We start from the raw sequence: 9,950 nt of genomic DNA on the forward strand, positions 1-9,950 counted from the left end.
GGGTGTATGTGTTGAGGAATTTATCCATTTCTTCTAGATTTTCTAGTTTATTTGCATAGAGGTGTTTGTAATATTCTCTGATGGTAGTTTGTATTTCTGTGGGATCGGTGGTGATATCCCCTTTATCATTTTTTATTCCATCTATTTGATTCTTCTCTCATTTTTCTTTATTAATCTTGCTAGCGGTCTATCAATTTTGTTGATCCTTTCAAAAAACCAGCTCCTGTATTCATTTATTTTTTGAAGGGTTTTTTGTGTCTCTATTTCCTTCAGTTCTGCTCTGATTTTAGTTATTTCTTGCCTTCTGCTAGCTTTTGAATGTGTTTGCTCTTGCTTTTCTAGTTCTTTTAATTGTGATGTTAGGGTGTCAATTTTGGATCTTTCCTGCTTTCTCTTGTGGGCATTTAGTGCTATAAATTTCCCTCTACACACTGCTTTGAATGCATCCCAGAGATTCTGGTATGTTGTGTCTTGGTTCTCATTGGTTTCAAAGAACATCTTTATTTCTGCCTTCATTTCGTTATGTACCCAGTAGTCATTCAGGAGCAGGTTGTTCAGTTTCCATGTAGTTGAGCGGTTTTGAGTGAGATTCTTAATCCTGAGTTCTAGCTTGATTGCACTGTGATCTGAGAGACAGTTTGTTACAATTTCTGTTCTTTTACATTTATTGAGGAGAGCTTTACTTCCAAGTATATGGTCAATTTTGGAATAGGTGTGGTGTGGTGCTGAAAAAAATGTATATTCTGTTGATTTGGGGTGGAGAGTTCTGTAGATGTCTATTAGGTCTGCTTGGTGGAGAGCTGAGTTCAATTCCTGGGTATCCTTGTTGACTTTCTGTCTCGTTGATCTGTCTAATGTTGACAGTGGGGTGTTAAAGTCTCCCATTATTAATGTGTGGGAGTCTAAGTCTCTTTGTAGGTCACTCAGGACTTGCTTTATGAATCTGGGTGCTCCTGTATTGGGTGCATATATATTTAGGATAGTTAGCTCTTCTTGTTGAATTAATCCCTTTACCATTATGTAATGGCCTTCTTTGTCTCTTTTGATCTTTGTTGGTTTAAAGTCTGTTTTATCAGAGACTAGGATTGCAACACCTCCCTTTTTTTGTTTTCCATTTGCTTGGTAGATCTTCCTCCATCCTTTTATTTTGAGCCTATGTGTGTCTCTGCACGTGAGATGGGTTTCCTGAATACAGCACACTGATGGGTCTTGAGTCTTTATCCAATTTGCCAGTCTGTGTCTTTTAATTGGAGCATTTAGTCCATTTACATTTAAAGTTAATATTGTTATGTGTGAATTTGATCCTGTCATTATGATGTTAGCTGGATATTTTGCTTGTTAGTTGATGCAGTCTCTTCCTAGTCTCAATGGTCTTTACATTTCTGTATGATTTTGCAGTGGCTGGTACCGGTTGTGCCTTTCCATGTTTAGCGCTTCCTTCAGGAGCTCTTTTAGGGCAGGCCTGGTGGTGACAAAATCTCTCAGCATTTGCTTGTCTGTAAAGTATTTTATTTCTCCTTCACTTATGAAGCTTAGTTTGGCAGGATATGAAATTCTGGGTTGAAAATTATTTTCTTTAAGAATGTTGAATGTTGGCCCCCACTCTTTTCTGACTTGTAGGGTTTCTGCCGAGAGATCTGCTGTTAGTCTGATGGGCTTCCCTTTGATGGTAACCCGACCTTTCTCTCTGGCTGCCCTTAACATTTTTTCCTTCATTTCAACTTTGGTGAATCTGACAATGATGTGTCTTGGAGTTGCTCTTCTCGAGGAGTATCTTTGTGGCGTTCTCTGTATTTCCTGAATCTGAATGTTGGCCTGCCTTGCTAGATTGGGGAAGTTCTCCTGGATAATATCCTGCAGAGTGTTTTCCAACTTGTTTCCATTCTCCCCGTCACTTTCAGGTACACCAATCAGACGTAGATTTGGTCTTTTCACATAGTCCCACATTTCTTGGAGGCTTTGCTCGTTTCTTTTCATTCTTTTTTCTCTATACTTCCCTTCTCACTTCATTTCATTCATTTCATCTTCCAGGGCTGATACCCTTTCTTCCATTTGATCGCATCGGCTCCTGAGGCTTCTGCATTCTTCACGTAGTTCTCGAGCCTTGGTTTCCAGCTCCATCAGCTCCTTTAAGCACTTCTCTGTATTGGTTATTCTAGTTACACATTCTTCTAAATTTTTTTCAAAGTTTTCAACTTCTTTGCCTTTGGTTTGAATATCCTCCCGTAGCTCGGAGTAATTTGATCGTCCGAAGCCTTCTTCTCTCAGCTCGTCAAAGTCATTCTCTGTCCAGCTTTGTTCCGTTGCTGGTGAGGAACTGCATTCCTTTGGAGGAGGAGAGGTACTCTGGTTTTTAGAGTTTCCAGTTTTTCTGCTCTGTTTTTTCCCCATCTTTGTGGTTTTATCTACTTTTGGTCTTTGATGATGGTGATGTACAGATGGGTTTTGGGTGTGGATGTCCTTTCTGTTAGTTTTCCTTGTAACAGACAAAACCCTCAGCTGCAGGTCTGTTGGAGTACCTGGCCGGCCGTGTGAGGTGTCAGTCTGCCCCTGCTGGGGGGTGCCTCCCAGTTAGGCTGCTCAGGGGTCAGGGGTCAGGGACCCACTTGAGGAGGCAGTCTGCCCATTCTCAGATCTCCAGCTGCGTGCTGGGAGAACCACTGCTCTCCTCACAGCTGTCAGACAGGGACATTTAAGTCTGCAGAGGTTACAGCTGTCTTTTTGTTTGTCTGTGCCCTGCCCCCAGAGGTGGAGCCTACAGAGGCAGGCAGGCCTCCTTGAGCTGTGGTGGGCTCCACCCAGTTCAAGCTTCCAGGCTGCTTTGTTTACCTAAGCGAGCCTGGGCAATGGCGGGCGCCCCTCCCCCAGCCTCGCTGCCCACTTGCTGTTTGATCTCAGACTGCTGTGCTAGCAATCAGCGAGACTCCGTGGGCGTAGGACCCTCTGAGCCAGGTGCGGGCTATACTCTCCTGGGGCACCGTTTCCTAAGCCCGTTGGAAAAGCACAGTATTCGGGTGGGAGTGGCCCGATTTTCCAGGTGCTGTCTGTCACCCCTGGAAAGGGAACTCCCTGACCCCTTGCGCTTCCCGAGTGAGGCAATGCCTCGCCCCTGCTTCGGCTGGCGCACGGTGCGCTCACCCACTGACCTGCGCCCAGTGTCTGGCACTCCCTAGTGAGATGAACACGGTACCTCAGATGGAAATGCAGAAATCACCCGTCTTCTGTGTCACTCGCGCTGGGAGCTGTAGACCGGAGCTGTTCCTATTCGGCCATCTTGGCTCCTCCCCAATTTATTCTTAATGACTGTATTTTTCCATCATATGGATATGCCATAATTTATTCAGCTATCCCCCATTACAGAAAACACTTAGCTTTTATAATTTGCAAAAACAAAACAAAGTAAAAGAAGCAAGCTAAAACACCTTGTGTATGAATCTTTATATTCTGGTGGCTTTGCTTCTATTAGAGTCTGAGGAAGGAACTGCTGGCCTGAAGACTCTGTATTTTAAATTGTAATAGATAATGCCATGCTGCTCCTGCAAGAGGCGTTTCCATTCTACCTAAGCTGTATGAAAGTTCTCCCTTACCTACAATGCTGCCAGCAATAAGTGTTACAAATCTTTACAATTTTAGACAATCTGGTGGGTATAAAGTCATATCTTATTGTTTTTTCAATTTGTACTCCCCTCACTTTTTGTAAATTTGAGGATATTTCCGAGTTTCTCAACCCTTTGGATGTGCTTTTCTGTATATTACCCATTCATATCTTTTGTCCATTTTCCTATTGGTTTGTTCTTGTTTTTCTTGCCAAATCAAAACAACTCTTTGTATATTATAAAAATGATAACTAGTGTTTACACTATATAGATTTCTTCAAATCTACCACGGTCTACTGCATTTTTATATTATCTTTGCCTGAAAAGTTATACTGTTTTCAGTCAAATACAGCTATCTTTACTCTCAGAGCTTTTGGCTTCTCAGTTTTTATTGGGAGGGTTTGTCCTGCCCCCATTATATAACAGTACATATAATCCACTAGATTTCTTGGTAAGAGCTTTGGTTTACTTTACCTTTTATATTTTTCATTCATGTATTTGTAGTGTATCCTTGAGTGTGCAATAAAATTGAGATCCAATAGGACACTGATTTGAACATTAGGTTGGTGCAAAAGTAGTTGCAGTTTTGCAATTTTAGTGGCAAAAATCACAATTACTTTTGCCCCAACCTAATACAATGGGTTTATAGAAGGTTCTAGTAACTAGCGAGGATGTCCCTTACTCCATCTCTACTTATTTTTTCTAAATTACTTGTATTTTCTTTTATATTTATTTTTCTTTAGAAACTTTAAGATCACTTTATCCAATTACCAAAAACAACAAACAAACCCGAAATACCCACTTTGTTGTGATTTTTAGTAAAACACACCACACACATAATCAATTTGTAGAATTTAATATCTTTATGACATTGAGTTTTCCTATCCAAGAAAATGGCACATCTTTCCATCTCTTCATTTCTCCTTTTGCATATTTTAGTATAACTTTGTTGCGCATTTTCTTTTTTTGTTATCCTAAGTATTTCATAGGGGTTAGTTTTTCACTATTTTAGACTTTTTTTTTTTCATTCCTATTCTTATTCCTAGAGTACAAAAAAGCTAATGGTATTTTTGCCTATTTGTAGATCCACCTATTTTACCAAATTCTATTCTTAATTCTAGAAGACTTTTATTAGATTCCTTTGGGTTTTCTAGGTTTACAATCATATCATTTGCAAAAATAGACAGTTTTACCTCTTTTTTCCCCCAATGTTTATTCCAGTTTTAAAATTTGCTACCATCAAGTTTGTATTCTCTTGTAATACTTTCAGTCACTTTAGTCTTCTTTCTGCTTTCTGATCTTTTATAATTTTGCATTTCCTCCTTTTTAAAAATCAAACTTGTTATAGACATGTATAGAGTTTAGATGTTTTTATATAACAAGTTTAAATTTATTTATATATCCTATTACTTATTTTGCCTTCTATTTCAGTAATTTAAGCTTTTGCCTTTATTTATCTCTCTTTATTCTTATTCTAATTTCTTAGAATGAAGATTTGGTTTATTTCCTTTTTTTTTTTTTTTTTTTCCTCTTTGAGAGGGGAGTCTTGCTCTATCGCCCAGGCTGGAGTACACTGGTGCGATCTCGGCTCACTACAAGCTCCGCCTCCTGGGTTCACGCCATTCTCCTGCCTCAGCCTCCTGAGCAGCTGGGACTACAGGCGCCCATCACCACGCCCAGCTAATTTTTTTGTATTTTTAGTAGAGACAGGGTTTCACCGTGTTAGCCAGGATGGTCTCGATCTCCTGACCTCGTGATCCACCCACCTCGGCCTCCCAAAGTGCTGAGATTACAGGCTTGAGCCACCGCAGCATTTTAACTACAAAATTTTTCATATATGGTTTTCACAGAATCCTAGAGTATGTTATAAAGTTCGACATTTCATGGCTTTTAAGATGGTCAATAATTTCCCTTTCAACTTTTGGAACCAATTATTTTCTAAGTATTTTTAAATTTTCAAGTAGTCAACTTTTTGTTACCTTTTGATAATTTTTTCTTATTTATTGAATTATGATCAGATAATGTTAACTATAAAATCATTACTCTGAATTTCCTCAAGTTTTCTTTGTAGTCAGGTACCTGATCAGTCTCTATAAATGTTCTACAGACATATGAAAAACAACAAAAATACTTTAGATCAGGAATAGGGAGGTTTATTTATTTACTGTGTTGGGAAGCAGCGTGACACAGAGGTTAAAAGTAAAGACTTTAGAGAAAATGTCCATTTTCAAATCTTGACTTTACCATTTCACCTTGAGCACACTTATAAAATGTGAACAATAACAGTGTCTAACTCATACAGTTGTGAGCATTAAATGATTTACTATTCATAAAGTATTTAGAATAAAAATTATATGCTATATATTTATAAATAATGCTATCTAAATTACATGATTTATATAGCATTATGTAGAAATTTTATATTGATGTTATTTATATTTTATATTTAAATAATGTATTATATATAATAATATATAGTAGCATATTATATATAATAATATATAGTAGCATATTATATATAATAATATATAATAGCATATTATATATTGTACTATATATTATAATAGTACTATAACAGTATAATAGTACTATAATAGTATTATAAATAGTATAATTATATATATACTATTTATAACATATAGTATAATATATAATTATATATACCATATATTATTTATATGTAAATTATAAATTTATGAATTTTAAATGCTATAAAATTTCCGTATAAATAAAAATATGTCAATTCCTTTTTTCTTTCTACAGAACTTTCCAATACAGTTCAAAGAGATATATTTAGCTAATATAAGTTTTTTGGTGTTTTTGGCAATGGTTTATGGGTTAAAACATATTGTTCTGGTACTATTTTCTTTTTAATTAAATTTTAAATTTTTAAAGTGATGTATTTTAAAACGTAGTTCTTAAACACTTTTTTCTCTTTAGATTTCCTTTTTTTTTACTTTTAGTTTAGGTTCAGGGGTACATGTGCATATTTGTTACATAGGTAAATTGCATGTCACAGGGGTTTTGTATACAGATTATTTTTCCAGCCAGGTAATAAACATAGGGAGTCCTTTCCCCATTGCTTGTTTTTGTCAACTTTCTTGAGCATCAGATAGTTGTAGGAGTGCAGCATTATTTCTGGCTCTCTATTCTGTTCTGTTGGTCTATGTGTCTGTTTTTGTACCAGTACCATGCTGTTTTGGCTATTGTAGCGTTGTAGTATAGTTTGAAGTTGGGTATTCTGATTCTCACCCTCCTCCCTTTCTCCACCCACACATAGGCCTTGATGTCTGTTGTTCCCTTCTTTGTGTACATGCGTACTCAATATTTAGCTTCCACTTATGAGTGAGAACGTGTGGTATTTGGTTTTCTGTTCTTGTATTAGTCACTTAGGATAATGGCCTCCAGCTCTCTCCATGTTGTTGCAAAGAACATGATCTCATTCTTTTTATGGCTGCATCGTATTCTGTGGTGAATATGCACCACATTTTCTTTATCCATTCTACCGTTGATGGGCATTTAGGTTGTTTCCATGTCTTTGCTACTGTGAACAGTACTGCAATTAACATACATGTGCATGTCTTTGTGGTAGAAAAATTTATATTCCTTCTGGTATGTACCCAAAAATGGGATTGTTGGGTCGAATGGTAATCCTGCTTTGAATTCTGTGAGACATCTCCACACTGCTTTCCACTGTGGCTGAACTAATTTACCTTTCCACCAGCATTGTATAAGCATTTACTTTTCTCCACAACTTCACCAGCTTCTGCTATTTTTGACTTTTTACTAATAGCCATTCTGACTGGTGTGAGATGGTATCACATTGTGGCTTTGATTTGCATTTCTCTGTAATCAGTGATGTTGAACAATTTTTCATGTGATTGTTGACTGCTTGTATGTCTTCTTTTAAAAAGTGCATGTTCATTTCTTTTGCCTACTTTTTAATGTGGTTGTTTTTTACTTGTTTTGTCAAAGTTCCTCATAGATTCTGGATATTAGACATTTGTAGGATGCACAGTTTACAAATATTTTCTCCCATACTGTAGGTTGTCTGTTTACTCTGTTGATCACTTCTTTTGCTGTGTAGGTGCTCATTAGTTTAACCAGGTCCCATGTGTCAATTTTTGTTTTTGTTGCAATTGCTTATGGCATCTTCTTAATGAAATCTTTGCCATGCCCTGTGTCCAGAATAGCATTTCCTAGGTTTTCTTCCAGGGTTTTTAAAGTTTTAGGTTTTATATTTAAGTTCTTAATTCATCTTGAGTTGATTTTTGTATATGGTGTAAGAAATGGGTACTGTTTCAATCTTCTCCATCTGGCTAGCCAGTTATCCCAGCACCATTTTTTGAATAGGGAGTCCTTTCCCCATTGCTTGTTTTTGTTGACTTTGTTGAAGATCAGATGGTTTTAAATGTGCAACATTACTTCTGGGCTCTCTGTTCTGTTGGTCTATGTGTTTGTTTTTGTACCAGTACCATGCTGTTTGGTTATTATGGCCTTGTACTATAGTTTGAAGTTGGGTAATATGATGCCTCCAGCTTTGTTCTTTTTGCTTAGGATTGCCTTGGCTATTTGGGCTCCTTTTTAGTTCCCTATGAATTTTAAAATAAATCACCATTAGCTTTTTCTAATGCTGTGAAGAATGTCATTAGTAGTTTGATAGGAATAACATTGAATCTGTAAACTGTTTTGGGCAGTATGGCCATTTTAACAATATTGATTCTTCCTATCTATGAACATGGAATGCTTTTCCATTTGTTTGTGTCATCTCTGATTTCTTTGAGCAACGTTTTGTAATTCTCATTGTAGAGATTGTTCCCCTCCCTGGTTAGCTATATTCCTAGGTATTTTCCCTTTTCGTGACCGTCGTGAATGAGATTGCATTCTCAATTTGGCTCTCAGCTTGGATATCATTGGTGTATAGAAAATGCCAGTGACTTTTGTACATTGATTTTGTACCCCGAAACTTTGCTAAGTTGTTTATCAGATCAGTGAGCTTTTACGCAAAGACTATGGAATTTTCTAGGTATAGAATCATATCATCTGCAAACAGGGATAGTTTGACTTCCTCTCTTTCTATTTGGATGCCTTTTTTTTCTTTCTCTTGCCTGACTGCTCTAGCCAGGACTTCCAGTACTGTGTTGAATAGGAGTGGTGAGAGAAGGCATCCTTGTCTTGTGCCGGTTTTCAAACGGAATGCTTCCAGTTTATGCCCTTTCAGTATGATGTTGACTGTGGGTTTGTAATAGGTGGCTATTACTATTTTGAAGTATGTTCCTTCAATGCCCAGTTTGTTGAGGGTTTTTAACATGAAGGGATGTTGAATTTTATCAGAAGCCTTTTCTGCACCTATTGAGATAATCATGTGGGTTTTGTCTTTAGTAATGTTTATGTGATGAATTACATTTATTGATTTGTGTATGTTGAAGCAACCTTGCATCCCAGGGATGAAGCCTTCTTGATCATGGTGGATAAGCTTTTTGATCTGCTGCTAGATTCAGTTTGCCAGTATTTTACTGAGGATTTTTGCATTGATGTTCATCAAAGATATTGGCCTGAAGTTTTCTTTTTTTATTGTATCTCTACCAGGTTTTGATATCAGGATGATACCAAATAGAATGAGTTAGGGAGTCCCTCCTTTAATTTTTTGGAATAGTTTCAGTAGGAGTGGTACCAGCTCTTCTTTATACATCCAGTAGAATTTGGCTGTGAATCTGTCTTGTTCCGCTTTTTTTGTTTTGTTTTGTTTTGTTTGTTTGTTTGTTTGTTTTTTCTGGATGGTAGGCTTTTTGTTACTGATTCAATTTCAGAACTCATTACTGGTCTGCTCAGGGATTCAATTTCTTCCTGGTTCAATCTTGAGAAGTTGTTTGTTTCCAGGGATTTAACCATTTCCTCTAGGTTTCCTAGCTCGTGTGCATAGAGGTGTTCATAATAATTTCTGAGGGTTTTTTATATTTCTGTGAGGTCAGTGATAATATCCCCTTTGTCATTTCTGATTGTGTTTATTTGGAACTTCTCCCTTTTTTTCTTTATTAGTCTACCTAGTGGTCTATCTGTCTTTCAAAAAACAAACTTCTGGATATGTTGGGTTTGTGTATGGTTTTTTCCAGTTTCCTTTGGTTCAGCTCTGATTTTGATTATTTCCTATCTTCTGCTAACTGTGGGTTGGTTTGCTCTTGTTTATCTAGTTCCTCCACTTGTGATAAAGACAAGGAATGATAAGAATTGGCAAGAGTATAATGGTTCCTTAAAAAAATAAAAATAGAACTACCACATGACCCAGCAATCCCTCTTCTGGGAAATGGAATCACCAGCTGATATCTGGTGATTGCTGCATTCCCATGTTGTTGA

The 9,950-nt window shown here is 37.1% G+C and overlaps 1 protein-coding gene and 1 long non-coding RNA gene across 3 annotated transcripts in view; one reads left to right on the forward strand and one right to left on the reverse strand.

The window, feature by feature from the left end:
• Positions 1–3,273, reverse strand: part of LOC134739293 (uncharacterized) — a 32,475-nt gene extending 29,202 nt beyond the window's left edge. Inside the window, exon 1 of the long non-coding RNA XR_010125916.1 lies at positions 3,191–3,273. This is a non-coding gene — a long non-coding RNA (uncharacterized LOC134739293). The remainder of the gene's footprint in view (positions 1–3,190) is intronic.
• LNX1 (ligand of numb-protein X 1) overlaps positions 1–9,950 on the forward strand; it is a 219,476-nt gene that overhangs the window by 46,616 nt on the left and 162,910 nt on the right. The gene's annotated exons all lie outside the window — the stretch shown is intronic.

This window comes from Pongo pygmaeus, chromosome 3, assembly GCF_028885625.2.
Source record: "Pongo pygmaeus isolate AG05252 chromosome 3, NHGRI_mPonPyg2-v2.0_pri, whole genome shotgun sequence".
NCBI classification, from domain to species: Eukaryota; Metazoa; Chordata; class Mammalia; order Primates; family Hominidae; genus Pongo; species Pongo pygmaeus.